At 43.5% G+C, this 18,283-nt stretch overlaps 1 protein-coding gene across 1 annotated transcript in view; it reads right to left on the reverse strand.

Moving 5' to 3' along the window:
• The window catches only part of LOC126467365 (putative carbonic anhydrase 3), a 506,280-nt gene that overhangs the window by 235,649 nt on the left and 252,348 nt on the right, over window positions 1-18,283 (reverse strand). The gene's annotated exons all lie outside the window — the stretch shown is intronic.

The raw sequence follows: 18,283 nt of genomic DNA on the forward strand, positions 1-18,283 counted from the left end.
AAACAGTCTGGCGTGTTAGACTTGTTTAAGTTTGATACTCCTTTCTGACGTTTTTTTAAGAGATTTCCGCCATTTAACTGTTAATTGTTCATTTATTTCACACAGTCATGATTTCGGTTTGTAGCCATTCTGAAGTGTATGTTGAGTATGTGGAGCACCTCTGACGTGTCTATGACATGACATCGTCCGCAAAACATATCTGACCCTATAGACTAGTTGTCGTTTTACAGGATACAAGTACGTATCCAAGATACGTAATACTGCTGACATTAGGCGTAATAAGAAGCCATTAACATACAGTATGGTGTATTTAATAGCAAATATATTCCTGTGAGTTGCATTCAGCATTTCAGTTGATGAACAGAAGTGATGAATGCAGCTCACAGGAATATATTTGTCGTTAAATACGACTTACTTTAAGTTAGTGGTTGCTCATGGCGAATTACGTCATAAATATTATGTATCGTGGATACGTACTAAAAAATGGCTCTGAGCACTATGGGACTTAACATCTATGGTCATCAGTCCCCTAGAACTTAGAACTACTTAAACCTAACTAACCTAAGGACATCACACAACACCCAGTCATGACGAGGCAGAGAAAGAAATGTACTCATATCGTGTAACACAACATCTAGTCTATGATACCAGAAATATGTTTTTCCGACGATGACATGTCACTGACAGGTCAGACGTATTTGAATATTTCAGCATGTACTTAGTTTGGCTACAACCGAAATCATGATTGTGTACAATAAATGAAAAATTACCAGTCAAATGGCGGAAATGTTTCTCAGAATCTTCTCTATGACAGTGGTTCCCCATGAAGGAGAGATCCTTTCTGAGTGTTCAAAGCCTCAGACAATGTGTGCAGCATTAGGAGATGAATTGTTCGTTAGGCTCACAATCAGGTCTTGGACGAAGGCCTAATTCCCCTAAAACAAAAAAAATCACCAATGGTTAAACCGGTTTAGAAAATTTTAACGTAAACGGATGCGAATAAAAGGTTTCCCGGTGCGGTTACGGGACTTGCAGATCATGTAGCATTTCTAGTATCCGCGTAGCCCTTTACCGGTGACTTTTTGCGAAGTCGAAACTAACCATGCTGGATGTCTCCACAGTCGGTCCGATCAACGCGTGGTGCAGCGAGGCCTGGCGGGCCGCTTTGTTCGCCAAGGTTCGTAGCCGTGCAATCCGTAGTAGGAACGTGAACGTGTTAACAGGCAATTTCCCTCGCGTGGAAGCGGAGCTCAATTGAACCCCCGTCCCTCCGGCCGCCACAGCGGCAGCCGCAGCAGCGGCGGCTGCGCGCGATGAGATGATGGGGCAATCTGGCGGGCTGCAGGCTGCCTGCCGTGCAGTGATACGTCGTGACTCACGGCTCCGTCTCCTAGCAACCGTGACACTGTGCCACGGCGGTCAGGGCCTTTTTACGCCTAGATCAGGTACGAGACGTATTCCACAAGTAAGGTTCCGTGGCCAGTATTTAACTGATGGTAGGCTAGAATAAAGTTTCACGCTTGCAGCCCTGTCTACTTAGGGAACTACTCCAGTATTGGTTTGATTCTGTAGTCGTTTGCCAGTTGGTGAAAGCAGATTGCAGTGGCAGACACAATCGTAGATCCCTCCAGTTGTGAAGTGCGCGGCGTGAGTACATTTTTGATGGCCAAAGGATTTTCAGCAGCTGAATTCCATCTTGAGTTATGCCTAGTTTATGGGCCGGAAGTAATGAGTGACAAACAAGGTCGAAAATGGTGTCGAATGGTGTCAAAATGGCCGTAAAAATGGTAAACCCAGCATCTCGACCGACGCCATCGTTGATCAAGTGAGTCAAAAACTTCGAAATGATCGGCAATTGACGGTTAGTGGCCAGGTTAATGAATTCCCTCAATTTATAGGACAGTCACTAAACAGCATGGACATCACAAACTGTGTGCGAAATAAGTTCCAAAAATGCTCACTGATTAGCACAAAGAGCAAACGATGCGCAGTGCACGACAGTTTTTGGAGCGCTATAGATAAGATGGAGATGATTTGTTTTCCTACACTATTAAGGGCGACGAGACTTGGATATCGTATAACAGTCAATGTAGTGGCGCCATTGAAGTTCACACAAGCCAAAAAAGCTTAAGCAAACTCCGTTCTCGAATTGAAAAATAATGGCTACCGTTGTCTAGTACGAAAAGGGCGTCCTTTTCATTGCTTTCAAGAACCGTGCTTGTCAACAATTACAACTGACGTATACTGTGAAACTCTAACCATACTCACATGCGATCCAAAATCGACGCCGCGGGAAACTAGCATCTGGCATAATCTTCCTTCATGACAACGTACAACCTCACAGCGAACTTTTTGAACACCTTCCGTGCAGTAACGACCAGGCAGCAAGCAACTATTTCCTCTTCTCGCATTTGAGAAAGTAGCTGGGTAGACAGAGATTTGAAAACGAAGATGAACACGAGATTGGCATAACCAACTGATCCAATTCCCAGGCGGCAGACTTCTATGCAGAGGGGTTAAACAAACTGGTGCAGCGTTACAGAAAGTATATATATGTGAACGGCGATTAAGTGGAAAAGTAAAGCAGTTATGCTGTAAAATATCATTGTCAATAAAAACCTTTTCTCCTCAGCTTACTTTTTTATGACCAACGGACATTAGTTTTGGAATACGCCCCGTAAAATCCCGGCATCTTAGGCGCCGAGAGGAAAGAGGGCGCCCAGTGACCTCTATCGGCCCTCGTATTTTCTGCGGCGTTGGTCACACAAAAATGGAGAAAAGGATGGAAGCATATTCCTCATTTAATATATGTGGATTTCTGTCTAGCAAAGCTTGAAGAAGATGATATTGGACAGCAAGCTAGAAACCTTCAAAGTGTGTAACCACGCTATTTGGAAATGCACATAGAAAACGAATGACTTGCGTTGTATTTGGAAGGTACACGTACAAAACCGAAAAATTCTGGCGTTTTTGGCATTTCTTCAAAAAAGAAGACGAAATACAAACGGCTGTGCTTAGAATGTACAAAGGGCGTTCAACACGTAATACAACACTTTTTTCTGAAAGCGGATTGGTTTTATTCAGGATTCCAACACACCACATTATTCCATCCTCTTTTGGCTACAAATACCCATTTTTCTACATAATCTCCGTTCACTTTCAATACGACGGCCTTAAGCCATCTTAATGTAGGCTCCCTTGGTACCACTTTACTGGAGGACGTCGGAGCCAACATCCTGTATCAATAACCTCCCCATCTCCCATGTACTCTTTAACGCGGAGTGCATCCTTCATTGCGCCACTTAGATGGAAGTCGGAAGGTGCCAGATCCGGGCTGTAGAGCGGATGAGGTCAGATTTGCGTGACCTTTTTGCGTTGATGTTAGACGCCTCGGCCCAACGACTCACCGTGCTTTTGTTTACTGCCAGATCTCCGTAGATATTCTCAAGCACTTATGAATATACCTGCAAGCTCTGATTTTCCGCCAAAAGAAAATGACAGCTATCTGCCATCTGAAGGCTACGTACAGCGCCGCCGGAACTTCATGAAACTATAGGGGCTGAAGCGGGAACATTCCCCGAAATATCACAATAAATTCCGCTTTTTTTCCAACCGAAGCTGGCAGAGAAAAAAAATGTATTGCATTACTTATTGAACCCCTCTCGTACCAGTCAACGGCGGTGTACGAGGTGTCCAAAAAAATGTATCACATATTTCTACAGAAGATAGTATTGGTCAAAACTAGACAAAGCTTTCCTGTAATTATATGTCCGGAAACCAATACCTGCTGAGATATGGGCCAGTCTCTCCTCTCATTCCCGTCCGTCTTTCAACGTAGAAGCAGACACTGTAGGAACTACTGCATGTGGTTACTACATATTTTGACAATCTTCAGTCCCCTTTCAAATACTCCTGGCTCCATTCGGACTATCTCACACCCATTGGTCACAGGCTTCAGTAACGTCTGCACACTGTCTGGGAACGGGCTTACACCAACGACTACAAATATGTCCACAGCCAGAAGTACAACAGATGGAAGTACATTCTGCCGCACCTCCTCAATCTATCCACCGCCCTTAACATTTGCGTTGAGGCACAGTCGTAGAAAATGGGATGGTGCCCCGTCGTGGGTGACATATAGTCGTTGTCTTTCTGCAAGGGTAACGTTCTCCAGAAGCAAGGGTAATTCATAATTCATCGCGCAGCTTACTGCAACAGTAAGACTGCCTAGACCACCGAATATCACAAACTACTCATCACAAGTAAGAGAGACCACATATAAAGAAGCATTGATTTCCAGACATATAAATATCGCAACTTTTCTTCTAGTTTTGATCAATACTAGGAATAAGTGCCACTTGCTTTAATCATCCTGTATAATTTGGCAGCGTTTACGACAATGCAGTGATATTCCCTGTGATTGAAGGGAGCGATGCAAACAACTTTGGCGTAATGGAAGGCGAGGTAAAGTAAATGAGTTTCTTTTTTAAGTCATCAGTTTTCTGACTGGACTGATATCACCCGCCACGAACTGCTGTACCAACCTTTTCGTCTCGGATTACCACTTGCAACCTAAGTCCTCAGTATTCCAATCTCTGTCTTCCTCTACAGTTTTTACGCTCTAATACTGAAGTTAATCTTAAGAGATGTCCTATCATCCTCTACCTTGTTCTTCTCAGTGTTTCCCACATATTCATTTCCTCGCCGATTCTCCGGAGAACCTTCTCATTCCATACCTTATCAAGTCCATTTAATTTTCAACATACTTCAGTAGCGCCATGTCTCAAATGCTTCGATTCTCTTTTGTTCCGGTTTTCCCACAGTCCATGTCTCACTACCATACAATGCTGTGCTACAAAAGTACAGTCTCAGAAATTCCTTCCTCAACTTTCGGCTTATGTTTGATACTAACAGTCTTCTCTTGGCCACAAACGCCATCTGTCAATGCTGGTCTGCTTTTTATGTTCTCCTTGCTCCGTCCATCATCGGTTATTTTGCTGCTTAGGTAGCAGAATCCCTTAACTACGTCTACTTTGTGATCCCCAATTCTGATGTTAAGTTTCCCGCTCTTCTAATTTCTGCTACTTCTCATTGCTTTCATCTTCTTCGATTTACTCTAGTCTTTGTGCTACTCAGTAGACTGTTCATTCCTTTCAACACATCCTGTAATTCTGCTTCACATTCATGAGGATAGCAATGTTATCAGCGAATCTCATCACTTATATCCTTTCATCCTAAATTTTAATCCCAAACTAGAACCTACTTTTATATGCGTCATTGCTTCTTCTATGTGCAGATTGAATAGCAGGGGCGGAAGACGACATCCGTGTCTTACACCCTTTTTAATCCGAGCACTTCGTTCTTTGTCTTCCAGTCTCAGTGTTCCCTCTCGGTTCCTTTACATATACTAATAGTATATTGCCCACGATTCCTTATAGCTTACTCCTATTTTTCTCGGAATTTCGCACATATTGCACCATTTGACATTGTGGATCGCTTTTCCTTGGTCTACAAAGCCTATGAACAGGTCTTGATTTTTCTTCAGTCTTGTTTCCATTATCAACTGCAACATCAGAACTGCCTCTGTGGTGGCTTTACCTTTCCTGAAGCCAAACGGATCGTCATCTAACCGAATTCAGTCGTATCTTCATTTTATTGTCGTGGATAAGCGATGCACAATTAGCTTGGAAAATTGCTGACAAGAATAATGCACAGAAGAATGTAAAACAAAGTTGATGATCGGTTATATGACGATGACTTGGCCTTAGGAAAAAGGAGCGACGTCGTGCAGTCGTTAGCACACTGGAGTCGCATTCGGGAGGACGACGGTTCACATCCCTGTACGGAGCTCCTGATTTTGGTTTTCTGTGATTTCCCAAATCGCTCCAGTAAGATCCCGAAATTAATCCTTCGAAAAGGGCACGGCCGATTTCCTTCTGCATCCCTTGTTGGTCCGAGTGTCTGCCCCGTTGCTAATGAGCGTGCTATCGATGTGACGTTAAATTCTAATGCTCCTACCTTTATGAAAGATAAAGGCACCAATGATGCAGTTCTGACATTGTGCTTGATAAATAGGGGAATATTTAAGAAAAATCAAAACAATTTTATGGAATCTGTCGACACAGAAAAACCGTCCGAAAACGAAAAATGAAGCAAGATAGTAGAAACTCCCAGAAATAGTGGTAATATGTAACATATACATAAACTGAAACGGAACAGAGTGAAAGGTCGAGACAGAATTTTTCGGATTAAAGAGAGAGCACGGTGTGTATGTAATCTTTCTCCCCTGCTGTTCTGAGAAGAAGCGACGACGGTAACGCAAGAACGGTTCGGGTGTGGGTTACGATTCAAAGCGAATGGATTTCAAACAGACACACAATTATGGAATTGAGAAAAAGTGTTTAAATTTCAACTTTACTGGCATTGTTATGTTGTATAGTGGAAATGTGACTGTCAGGTCAGAGATGGAATTTCCGAGGTTATATTTTGATACTCGTTTAATGTCAATTTCAGAAGTTACATATCCAGTGTCTCAAAATCAATACATTACAGGCTGATGGGCTGTTTCAAACATTTATGACTCAATTACTGGGTCCGTGAAATGTAATGAATTCTACCGAGCGCAGTGTATTGATTGACAGTAAACCAAAGAAAGACGCAAGTTTTTAGAAGGAACCAAAATGAGATTAGCGACAATTTAACTTCAAAATTGGTGATCAGAAAATAGACGAAGTTAAGAAATTCTTCTATCCAGGAAGAAAATAACCTATGACGGACGAAACAAGGAGGACATAAAAAGCAGACTAACACAGGCAAACAAAGCAATCCTCTTCAAAAGAAGTCTACTGGTACCAAGGTTAGGCCTTAATGTGAGAGAGAAATTTCTGAGATGAACATTTGGAGCACAGCGCTGTATGAGAATCGAAGCGTTTGAGATGTCGAGTTACAGAAGGATGTTGAAAGTTAGGTGGACTGATAAGACAAGTAATAAAGGGATTATCCACTGAATCGCCATATAAAGGACTATGGGAGAATCACAGACTAGAAGAAAGGACAGCATAAAAGGACATAAGAAGTAGAGGGAGCACAATACGGCATAAACTGTAGGCAAGGGCAGAGATTGAAATACACGCAACTAATAATTAAGCACGTTGGGTGAAATCTGACATTACGTTTCTCGGATCCCGTTTTCACTGGTAAATTTTTAAAAGAGCACCGGCCAGTAATTTAGTGATTTTGAGTTTGGTATTGCTTCAGATACTAGATACGTAAGTGCTCAATCTGAAATTTAACGTATATCAAAATATAACCTTAGAAATTCCATCTCTTGCGTGAAAGTCACATGTGCACCATGAAGGCACAGAGTGAAGTTGCTGTGGCACCGCTGCATCAAACAAAATTCTAGTATATATATGGTGATTCGCGAAGATATGCAAATTCGCAAAACCGTACGAAGTTAAAGTAAAGCACGATTTCCGTTTATTTTGTTGTTATTGATCTGGTGAATCTAATAAAACACATCCCAGGCATGTACCTGCAGTAGTTTTCCAGAACATCCAGAGAAGCAAAGACTTAATTTCGTAAACTTTTTGATTTATTAACTACTTGGCCCAATGTGTTTTTAAAATTACAGACAACTGCAGGAAGTTTTCAACTGAAGTTGTAGAGAATTTAATTTTGGAAAAATTATGGTAATAAAGTTAATTGAAACTGTATGAATGTGTCAGATAATCTGCTTTTATTAATACCAGAGCACACGTGAATTCTTGTTAAACCGGAAAAACAAAGGTCAGAGTTAAGGAAGTTGTACAGTGAATATACAATTTTCCAATACATTCACAATAAATGTTCAAAAATGTCTCCACCGAGTTCAATGCACGTGTATGAAGAGTCTTTGTTGATCGTTTCAGTTTCACAGGATTGTTCTTAATTTCGTCTATTGCACTCATAATTACTTAACTCATTGCTAATTTAGATAAAAATCAACCACATTATGTCTACTTTTCACTCTTTGGAATTATACTCAGCACATGGTTATCTCTTTGGCACATGTTGGCAAATTGTGTGATTATTTCAGTATAGAAGTTCTGGATGACATCTTCTTTGGTAGAAATTATAGAAATCGCCTAAGGTTACGCATTTAATGTCAGTTACAGGCACATATCCATTGTCCTCTGTGTTTTAAACAGTGCTGACTACATAAAATTTTGAGAAAGTCCATATCTTTTCTGCATGTGGGTTGTTTCTCCTCGATTTATGTGATACAATGGCCCCATAACAACACAGAAAATGCCGGAATATGTTTCTCTACAGGGTGTCCCAGCTATCTTGTCCACCCAAAATATCTCTGGAACAATAACAGCTATTGGAAAACGACTTTCACCGGTATCAATGTAGGGCTGGGGCCCATGAATGTACACATTTGGAAACATTCTAAAACGAAAGCATATGTGTTTTTTAACACAAACTTATGTTTTTTTAAATGGACCTCCTATATTTTTTCTTCAGCAATCCATAGCATGACAAAGCACATACACAATGGCGTTGATTGCATCGCAATAGTCCCATTACATCCCGAGATATTAAGACGCGAAGTTGACGCTTGAAACACCCGACATGCGCTGCTAGCGCACGTCCTGAGGCTCAGGCGTGAACCCCATGCTGCCCGTAATCGCGATGTGATTGACATGTGTAATCACACTTCCATACTTATCAAGAGGTCCGAAACGAATAATACGGCCTGCTGCCATCAACTCTCATAAGCACATAATGGTTTCCCTCTTGCACGTTTAAAGTATCTACGTACACAATATGAACCAGTACCGATCGGTGTACACCCGTCAGGTTGTCTTATTTATCCTGCACACCCACCTGCGATTACGGGCAGCATGGGGTTCACGCCTGATCCTCAGGACGTGCGCTAGCAGCGCATGTCGGGTGTTTTAAGCGTCAACTTTGCGTCTCAATATCTCGGGATGTAATGGGAATATTGCGATGCAATCAACGCCATTGTGTATGTGCTTTGTCATGCTACGGATTGCTGAAGAAAAAATATAGGAGGTCCACTTAAAAAAACAAGTTTGTGTTAAAAACACGTATGCTTTCGTTTTAGAATGTTTCCAAATATGTACATTCATGGGCCCCAGCCCTACATTGATACCGGTGAAAGTCGTTTTCCAATAGCTGTTATTGTTCCAGAGATATTTTGGGTGGACAAGATAGCTGGGACACCCTGTATATCATCTTCAGCCTGTATATTTAAACTACAAAATCATAGGTAACTCAATTTTGCCAAAAAAATGGACATGTGGGGTTCCTAAATATTCCCATTCATATGACACTGCAGATAAAACTATTCACACGTGGATCCTTAATAGGTTGAAGGACGCCAATTAAAAGAATATAATAAGATTTTTGCGGATGACAGACCACAGTTTCTGTCTAAAACAGGCGTGAGATCAAACCGACTGTATATTTACGATTAGGACGCTACCATGTAACTAGACTGTCGCTGACTGCTAACAACACCCATTCCAGGATGTCGTCCTGGCACTCTGATAATACGCCTAATTCCTACGCAGACGTAGCCACGGGCCAAGGCGTGCTGTGTTAGCAAACCCGTCCTGCATTATGCATCACGTCCTCTTAACAGTGGCGCGTGGCAGTCGTTTGACTCTATTATAAAGCGTTTGCTTCTCCACAACACCCATCCAATACGAAACAGGCTCTGCCGACAGTGTAGCACATTAAACATTCATATTACTGTCTCATGGCAGTGGACAGTGACCAATTCGGTAATTTCTCCAAGGTTATTCACCACTTCATTCTCTGACTAACACTACTCGGTCTATCTGCACCTTCCCTGCATCTAAATTTACATGAGTGCTGTGCAATTCACATTTAAATGCACGACGGGGGGTTCTTCGAACCACTTCAGATTATTTCTCTACCGTTCCAGTCTCTAACAGCGCGTGGGAAATATGAACACTTAAATCTTTTTGTTTGATTTTGACAGGGAAGCTAAAACAGTTTTGGTCTGTTAACCCGCCACTGCCCGCACCGAAACGGAGTTTATTGTGTGATCTCTCCCTGTATACCTAGTAAAGCCAACCAGTTCCCTTAAATAGTGCGAGGAGTCCCTTTACCAGTTTTTTGTTAGACACAATTTCTTCAGGTCTAGTTGTCCCGAAGATTCTGTATCTTTTGCTCTCCAATGACATGCATTCGAAAGATGTGATGCAGTTTCTTCACTCTCTTCACAGATCCTACATTTAGGGTCTTCTTCCGTTTTACCCATTGTATGTAGGTGTTTTTTGAAATTCCCATGGCCGGTCATCAGTCCAGTCATGAGTTTAATCTCTTTCCTGTTCAATCCCAGGATTACACAGCTTCTTTTAAAACACGGCTTAGGCATCTTTACCTTACCATTTTTTTGTTTATGGACCTTGGTCCAATATTATACGTGCTGTTTCCTAAGCCAGTTCCGTAGTTCTAGTGTGATTATAGCCTTGGTGATTGTCAGGACAGGTTCCGGTCCAGTAAATGGAGTCGTTGCCCCCATCCCGACCAATCTGTCGGCTTGTTCACTACCACAGATCCCTGAGTGGCCAGGGACCGACACTAGGTTTACCATATTGCTTCCCCCTACGCTCTACATTAATATCCACTATTATGTGCCCGGGTACTTTTGATTACATAGTGTAAGTCAGATTAGGGCTCGTAAGGCAGTCATTTTACCATCGCCCCATTTTCTAGTGGAACTGGGAGATGAATAGTGGGCAATAGTACCCTTCGCCATGCGCAGCGCGATGTATGTACGTAGATGTTAATGTAATTGTTTCAGTCGTTTATGCGGTTGCTGATCCTGGCAACACATATCGCACGGGTACAGAATGTCTGTATTGTACTTAAGGTTACAAAGGATGCCTTTCATCATTTTAACAGAAGTGAAATACAGTTTGATGGAAGATTCTTCTGACGAAACTGTTTACACGGTCCAGTAACATTAATCTCCGCCCCCAGTAGCTGAGTGGTCAGCGTGACAGACTGTCAATCTTAAGAGCCCGGGTTCGATTCCCGGCTGGATCGGAGATTTTCTCCGCTCAGGGACTGGGTGTTGTGTTGTCCTAATCATCATCATTTCATCCCCATCGACGCGCAAGTCGCCGAAGTGGCGTGAAATCGAAAGACTTGCACCAGGCGAGCGGTCTACCCGACGGGAGGCCCTCGTCACACGCCTTGTTTGTTGTAGTAACATTAATGTGACTATTGCCTATTTTCGACGTCGACGTGCAATAAACACTCACAGACGTCAGACGGCAGCGCTAGCAGTGGAGGCTATATAAAGCGTGTTGGGGGAGGGGGCGCGGGGACGCGCAAGAACAGTGCATTCGTGGTCGAAATGAAGAAACAGAGTGGCTCACCTGGCATTCAGAAGAGCCATGACCTTAGTTTTCGGGTCAAGGGTGGAAGCACTTCCGAAACGGTTAAGTCTGTAAACCGTTCGGGTGCCACTATGGTTGAAGCATACAATACCTACATGGCAAAATGACGCTATGAAGAACAGGCGCCGAGGCAACAGCGGTGCACCACTGACCACAGATGACAGGGGTGAACTACACCTGTGGAGATGTGTACGGGCGAATAGACGTGTAACTGTTGAACAACTGACCGCCAGATAAACCAAGGGGCTCCGAAGAGTGTTTCCTCAACGACTATTCAGCGAACGTTGCTGCGTATGCGCCTCCATAGCAGACGCCTGACCCATGGCACCTATGACTGCTGTTCATCGGCGATGAAGGCTGTAATATCCACGCCAATGCAACAGCTCGAAGTCCACAATACAACAGCTCCACTGAGTGGCGACAGGTGCCTTTTCAGATAAATGGGACATATACATTGGCATTTACGGCGTGAAACATCTGAATGATTTCATGGCATTACCTGGGTGATCTTGTCGTTCTGAAGGCACAATGGATCCGCACAAGCATGCATCCATCCTTGCGGACCATGTTCACCCCTACATGCAGTTTTTCCAGCAGGACAATGCAATACGTCACACAGCTAGCAATGTACGCGCTTGGTTCGAAGAGTTCCAGGATGAGTTTACTGTACTCCAAAAAATGGTTCAAATGGCTCTGAGCACTATGGAACTCAACTTCTGAGGTCATCAGTCCCCTAGAACTTAGAACTACTTAAACCTAACTAACCTAAGGACACCACACACATCCATGCCCGAGGCATGATTCGAACCTGCGACCGTAGCGGCCTCGCGGTTCCAGACTGTAGCGCCTAGAACCGCCCGGCCACTCCGGCCGGCTACTGTACTCCCCTGGGCACCATACTCCCCATATTTAAACCCAATCGCCGGTGGTGGTGACCGAGCGGTTCTAGGCGCTTCAGTCCGGAACCGCGCGACTGCTACGGTCGCAGGTTCGAATCCTGCCTCGGGCATGGATGTGTGTGATGTCCTTAGGTTAGTTAGGTTTAAGTAGTTCTAAGTTCTAGGGGACTGATGACCTCAGATGTTAAGTCTCATAGTGCTCAGAGCCATTTGAACCATAAACCCAATCGAGAATCTGTGACACCATCTTGATTTGGTTGTATCGCGCCATCGAAACCTAGTGCAGCTGACCGCGGCACTGGTGTGGTCATGGCTCCACATCCCTGCCGGTTCCTTGCCAGAATCACATCGACTCTCTTCTTGCACGTCTCACAGCAGTCCGCGCTGAAAAAGGCGGTTATTCAGGCTGTTGACAGGAATGGTCACATTAATATGACTGACGAGTGTATGATTCAACCAAGTCCCGAATTAACCGGAGCAATTTGAAAATTTAATTTACATGTCTTCCTTGTGAACGGAAATGGCACACAGTTCAAGTGAAACAATGTAAATGCACGCTATGACTGTAATTTCTAAACAAACACCGTTAAGCTTCAATATAATCTTTTCAGACCTCCACTAACGTAATCGAAGTTCAGTTTCCACCGTCGTCATGCTTCTGACAGTCGATATTTATGATGTGACTTTCTTTTGACAACAGAGCTCCAACGATACATGGTGAACGTGATGTAGGAACGTAAGGTAAAGTCTGTCTGTCTGTAGGACCAGAGCATAGTGCTCTACCCACTAGAACACCGCGACCACAGGAGAGAAAGGCCCAATAAATAAATATTTATGAGTAAAAAAAGAATACCCAATCCCACTTCTGTTTTAATGATAGGTTGCCGGTTCGGTACTTTGACCATTATCAGACAGCTTCTGAAAAACCCATTACCGTAACGCAGCCACTGAGCGGGATGTTAACACCTAATACGTATAGTTGTAAGATGCCAATGAACTGTACGATGTATATTTTAGGTAAATCGTTAGTCTCTCACTCATAGCATATACGCTAACGAAAAATAAATCGGGCCACCACAAAATGATTACTGTAGAGTAATGAAATTTCGAGAGCACATTTGTCTAGGTAACTTATTTAAGTGATTAACATTACAGGATCACAGGTTATGTAAGTGTGAGATAAGCCATTACAAATGTGAAATGCTGGTACATTAATAACCGGTGTAAACGCCAGAATGTTGAATGCAAGCATGTAAACGTGCATGCATTGTCTTGTACAGACGCCGGATGTCAGTTTGTTGGTTGGAGAGCCGTGTCTATTGCATTTTTCGGGCAATACTTAGACGGTTAATGCTGTTTGTGAATGACGCTGGAGTTGCCGTCTGATGATGTCCCACATGTGCTCGATTGGAGACTGATCTGGTGATCGAGCAGGCCAAAGCAAAATGTCGACACCCTGTAGAGCATATTGTGTTGCAAGAGCGGTATGTGGGAGAGGGGTGTCCTGTTGGAAAAACACCCCCTGGAATGCTGCTCATGGTCGGAAGCACACCAGATTGAAGGACAAGTTTGCAGTCAGGGTGTGAGGGATAACCACGAGAGTGGTCTTGCTGTCATACGAAGTCTCAGACCGTAACTCCCAGGTAGGCCCAGTGAATCCAGCATACAGACAGGTTGGTTGTAGGCCATCATCTGGTCTCCACATAACCAATACACGGCAATCACTGGCACCGAGGCAGACCAGGTTTCATCAGGAAACACAACAGACCTCCACCCTGCCGTCCAGTGAGCTCTAGCTTGACGTCATTTTAGTCTCAAATGGCGGTGGTTTTGGGTCAGTGGAATGCACGTTAGAGACCGTTTGCTTCGGGGCTGTCCTTGAAATAAACGATTTGTAACAGGTCGTTGTGTCACTGTGGTGCCAACTACAGCTCAAGAGCCATACGCCGAACACGATGCCCTTCCCTTTCGGTAGTGCCACGTGGCTCTCCAGAGGTCGGTCTTCTTGCGACTGTAGATTCGCGTGACCACCACAGCCAGCAATCATGTAAAGTAGCTACTTTCCTGCCACGTCTTTCTGCAGTATCGCATATGGAACATCCAGCTTCTCGTAGATCTATTACATGACCTCATTCAAACTCAGAGAAGTGTTAATACTGGCGTCTTTATCGCCTTAATGGCAATTTTGACTGACCAACCCAGACGTCCAATCTCAAAAGTAACAAACGCTCACGACCGTCACAGCGTCTAGTTAAAGAAAATCTGATTTACAACCTCACAGTGGCGCGAAATGTGAACTGACATCTCTTTCAGATGTGGAAACACGTCTACCAACTTTCGTTTAAGTCCCAGAACTCCTTCTTGGTGTTGCGATTACTTTTTCCGTCACTATACTTTTCTATTAGTCATCAGTATTGCGGGAAACTCCGTCTTGAAATATGGACCAGGCATCAGAATCCTTTATTATGAAAACTTTACAGAGGACCCTATGCCTATACACTGAGAAAACGAAGATAGAAAATATCTTAATACAGCATATGTGACCTACCTCCGTTTTATTGAAGACAGTGTACTGTTTGGCTGCAGTGCACATAAAATTTCAACTGAGGAAACAGAGGAAGAATTCGTCTCAATGGACCTTATCTGAACCACCTCCTTTTTACTGATGAAAATGTACTGTTTGCCTGCAATGCAGATAAAAGTAAACAACGGATGGAACAACATGGAGGCATGAAAAGTACTTAAAAATGCCGTACATCTGTAAATAGATAATTTAAATAAGATACCAAGAACCGCTACAGATATCCTACTGAAAAGAGACGAAACAATTTCGATAGGCAGAAAACAAAACATTCAGTTGCAAAAGCACAATAAAGTAGAACTATGAAAAATGGTCTTATGATAAGACTAATATAATGTACAATAAACATATAAAAAAGTAGTATAAATTAAGAATGAAGTCACTGAATCAAATAACAAGATTTTTCTGCATCTATAACTGCTGAAGACAACGACTACACAGACAGTCAAACAAATAACTGAAAGAGTAAAAGATTATCTGGAGTAATTCCGGAAAATTAAATAGCATATGGAATGTCTTTAATTACGCACTCTTTTACATGACTTACCGATTTCGTTCAAGTGCTGAACTTTTCCATACTTCAGTGTTTCGGGCGCATTTCAAGCCTTCAGCAACATGTAATGCGAAAACCTTTCGTCCAAAAGGCATGATTATGCCGCGTGGTTAAAACATACCATGCATGGCAAAATGGCGCTATTCAAAAGCGCCGCCGAGGCAACAGTAGTGCATGAAGGGCCGCAGATGACCGGGGTGAACGACGGCTGCACAGATCTGTACGGGCGAACAGACTTGCAACTACTGAGGAACTAACCGCCCACATGAACCGAGGAGCTACCAACATTGTATCCTCAACGGCTCGTCAGCGAACATTGCTGCTTGGGCCTCACAACAGACGCCTGCTTCTTCGCCGGTGATGACTGCTGTTTATCGGCAACGAAGGCTGGAATATGCACGCCAAAACCGCAACTGGATGTCCACTGGGTGGCGACAGATGGCCTTTTCAGGTGAATCACCTTTTATTTTCCATCGGACACATGGGCTTCGGCATGTAGGCGTGAAACGTTTGAAGGCAAACACTCTGCAACAGTCATCGGAGCATTATGGTCTGGGGGATGTTATGTACGATTCCCTGGGTGATCTTGTCAGTCTGGAAGGCAGAATGGATCGAAACAATTATGCATCTGTCCTTGGGGACAAGTCCACCCCTCATGCAGTTTCTTTTTGCTCGGCACGATAATGTCTACAGCGGGACAAAGCAACGTGTCATACAGCTCACAGTGTACATTCGTCGTTCGAAGAACGCCAGCATGAGTTTACCAAACTCCCCTGGCCAACAAACCCTCCACATTGAAATGTAATCGAGAATCTGTGCGCTGTGGCCGAGCGGTTCTAGGCGCTTCAGCCGGAACCGCGTTGCTGCTACGGTCGTAGGTTCGAATCCTGCCTCGGGCATGGATGTGTGTGATGTCCTTAGGTTAGTTAGGTTTAAGTAGTTCTAAGTCTAGGGGACTGATGACCTCAGATGTTAAGTCACTTAGTGCTTAGAGCCATTTGAACCATTTGAGAATCTGTGGGACCATCTCGATCGCGCTGTTCCTCAACCAAGGAACATAGCGCAGCCGGCCACGGCATTGAAGTCGGCTTGGCTCCACATACCTATCGGTACCTTCCAGATCCTCACTGATTCTCCTCATGCACATCTCGCAGCGGTCCGTGCTGCAAAATGCGGTTATTCAGGGTTTTGGCAGATGGTCACATTAATGTGGCTGGACAGCGTACTAGGAGAGCTGGGAAACAAACACGTGGATCTGTGAACCGACTGGCGCGAAAGTTTTGGTTAACACTTTGCCGTCCGCACGTCTCGTACAAATTTATTCGCTTAGAGCCGGCAGCGCTAATTCGGGTTACTTGGCTTGTCGCCGGCTGCTTGTCACCTTTCCGTTGATGACAAGCTTCAAACACATTGGCTTTGCGCGCTTTAATTTTCCGGAAATCCTCTATTTTGCCGTATCGTTCCACAAACTCGAATTTTCTTTTCAAGTAACTTCGCTGCAAGTTCTACACTGTTATAATAAATATCCATGCAGAAGTGATGCCACTTTCCATCAGAAGGTGTCAATAGTTCCATCACTGTTTTTGCTAAAGGCTGTCCAGCGCCGGAATATACCTTGAATGAGGAAATGTATCCCGTAATCGAATCACACAGCATCCGAATGAGTACGCCATATTTCGTAATTTTCGACGGATTGTAAACTTTAAAATTTAATCGTCTACGCCACGGTATCATTCCTTCATCAGTTGAGATGTTTGGACTTGGATTAAACGTTTCTTTAAACTTTTTGGAAAACTAATCAATTACGAAATGCACTTTGACAAGCCGGTCGGCATTATCCGGTTTATTGTTGCTGTCGGAAAAATGTAAAAATATTTGTCTGAATCGGTTGCGGGATATCGTTTTGCGAAATATCGGTGTGTCTATCAACGGATTCGTTAACCAATAATCATCGATCCTTGCTTTTTTTTATACAATTCCCATAAGGATAGCAAGCCCAAATCGTTTTCTAAGTTCGGGTCCCGTAACGTCGACAAACTTGGCATTTTCTAAATCCAGTTTCCTTCTATTGCAATTTTGACTGTAGTACTTCATTGCTAATATATTACAAAAAAATGGTTCAAATGGCTCTAAGCACTATGGGACTTAACATCTATGGTCATCAGTCCCCTAGAACTTAAACCTAACTAACCTAAGGACAGCACACAACACCCAGTCATCACGAGGCAGAGAAAATCCCTGACCCCGCCGGGAATCGAACCCGGAGAGAACGCTACCGCACGACCACGAGCTGCGGACGCTAATATATTCAAATAGATCATTCCCATTATATTCTACGATATCCTGGTCGCTTTGTTTATCTTTTTGAAATATGTTTGGACCCGGGGATCCTTCAAATTTATTATTGGTCCTCGGTAAATCACAGTCTGACCACTGTGCACTGCCTTATTCGTCTGCTTCAGCCGAAACAGTTGGCAACCGTAGCGTTCGCCGAATTCTTCTTGGACGTATTTCACTATCTTCCTACGATTCTGCTTCACTTTCGTTTCCCTGATATCAAATATCTTCTTCCAATCGGCCAAGTCGTCCGGAGCGCCAGACAAGATGTCCGCGCATTCATCGTAAGTAATCCTATTGTCTCTTTCGTCTGCCATGATGAAAGGGCACAAGTACTTATAAAAACAAAAAACTTGTTGACGTGTGTAACTTATTGTTACCTAAACAAAACACCAACAGCATGCAAAAGATACTAAAGTGCTGTCGCCGGCCACTGCGTGATACTTTCCTCACGACACCACTGTGCTGT

Source organism: Schistocerca serialis, chromosome 1, assembly GCF_023864345.2.
Source record: "Schistocerca serialis cubense isolate TAMUIC-IGC-003099 chromosome 1, iqSchSeri2.2, whole genome shotgun sequence".
Taxonomy (NCBI): Eukaryota; Metazoa; Arthropoda; class Insecta; order Orthoptera; family Acrididae; genus Schistocerca; species Schistocerca serialis.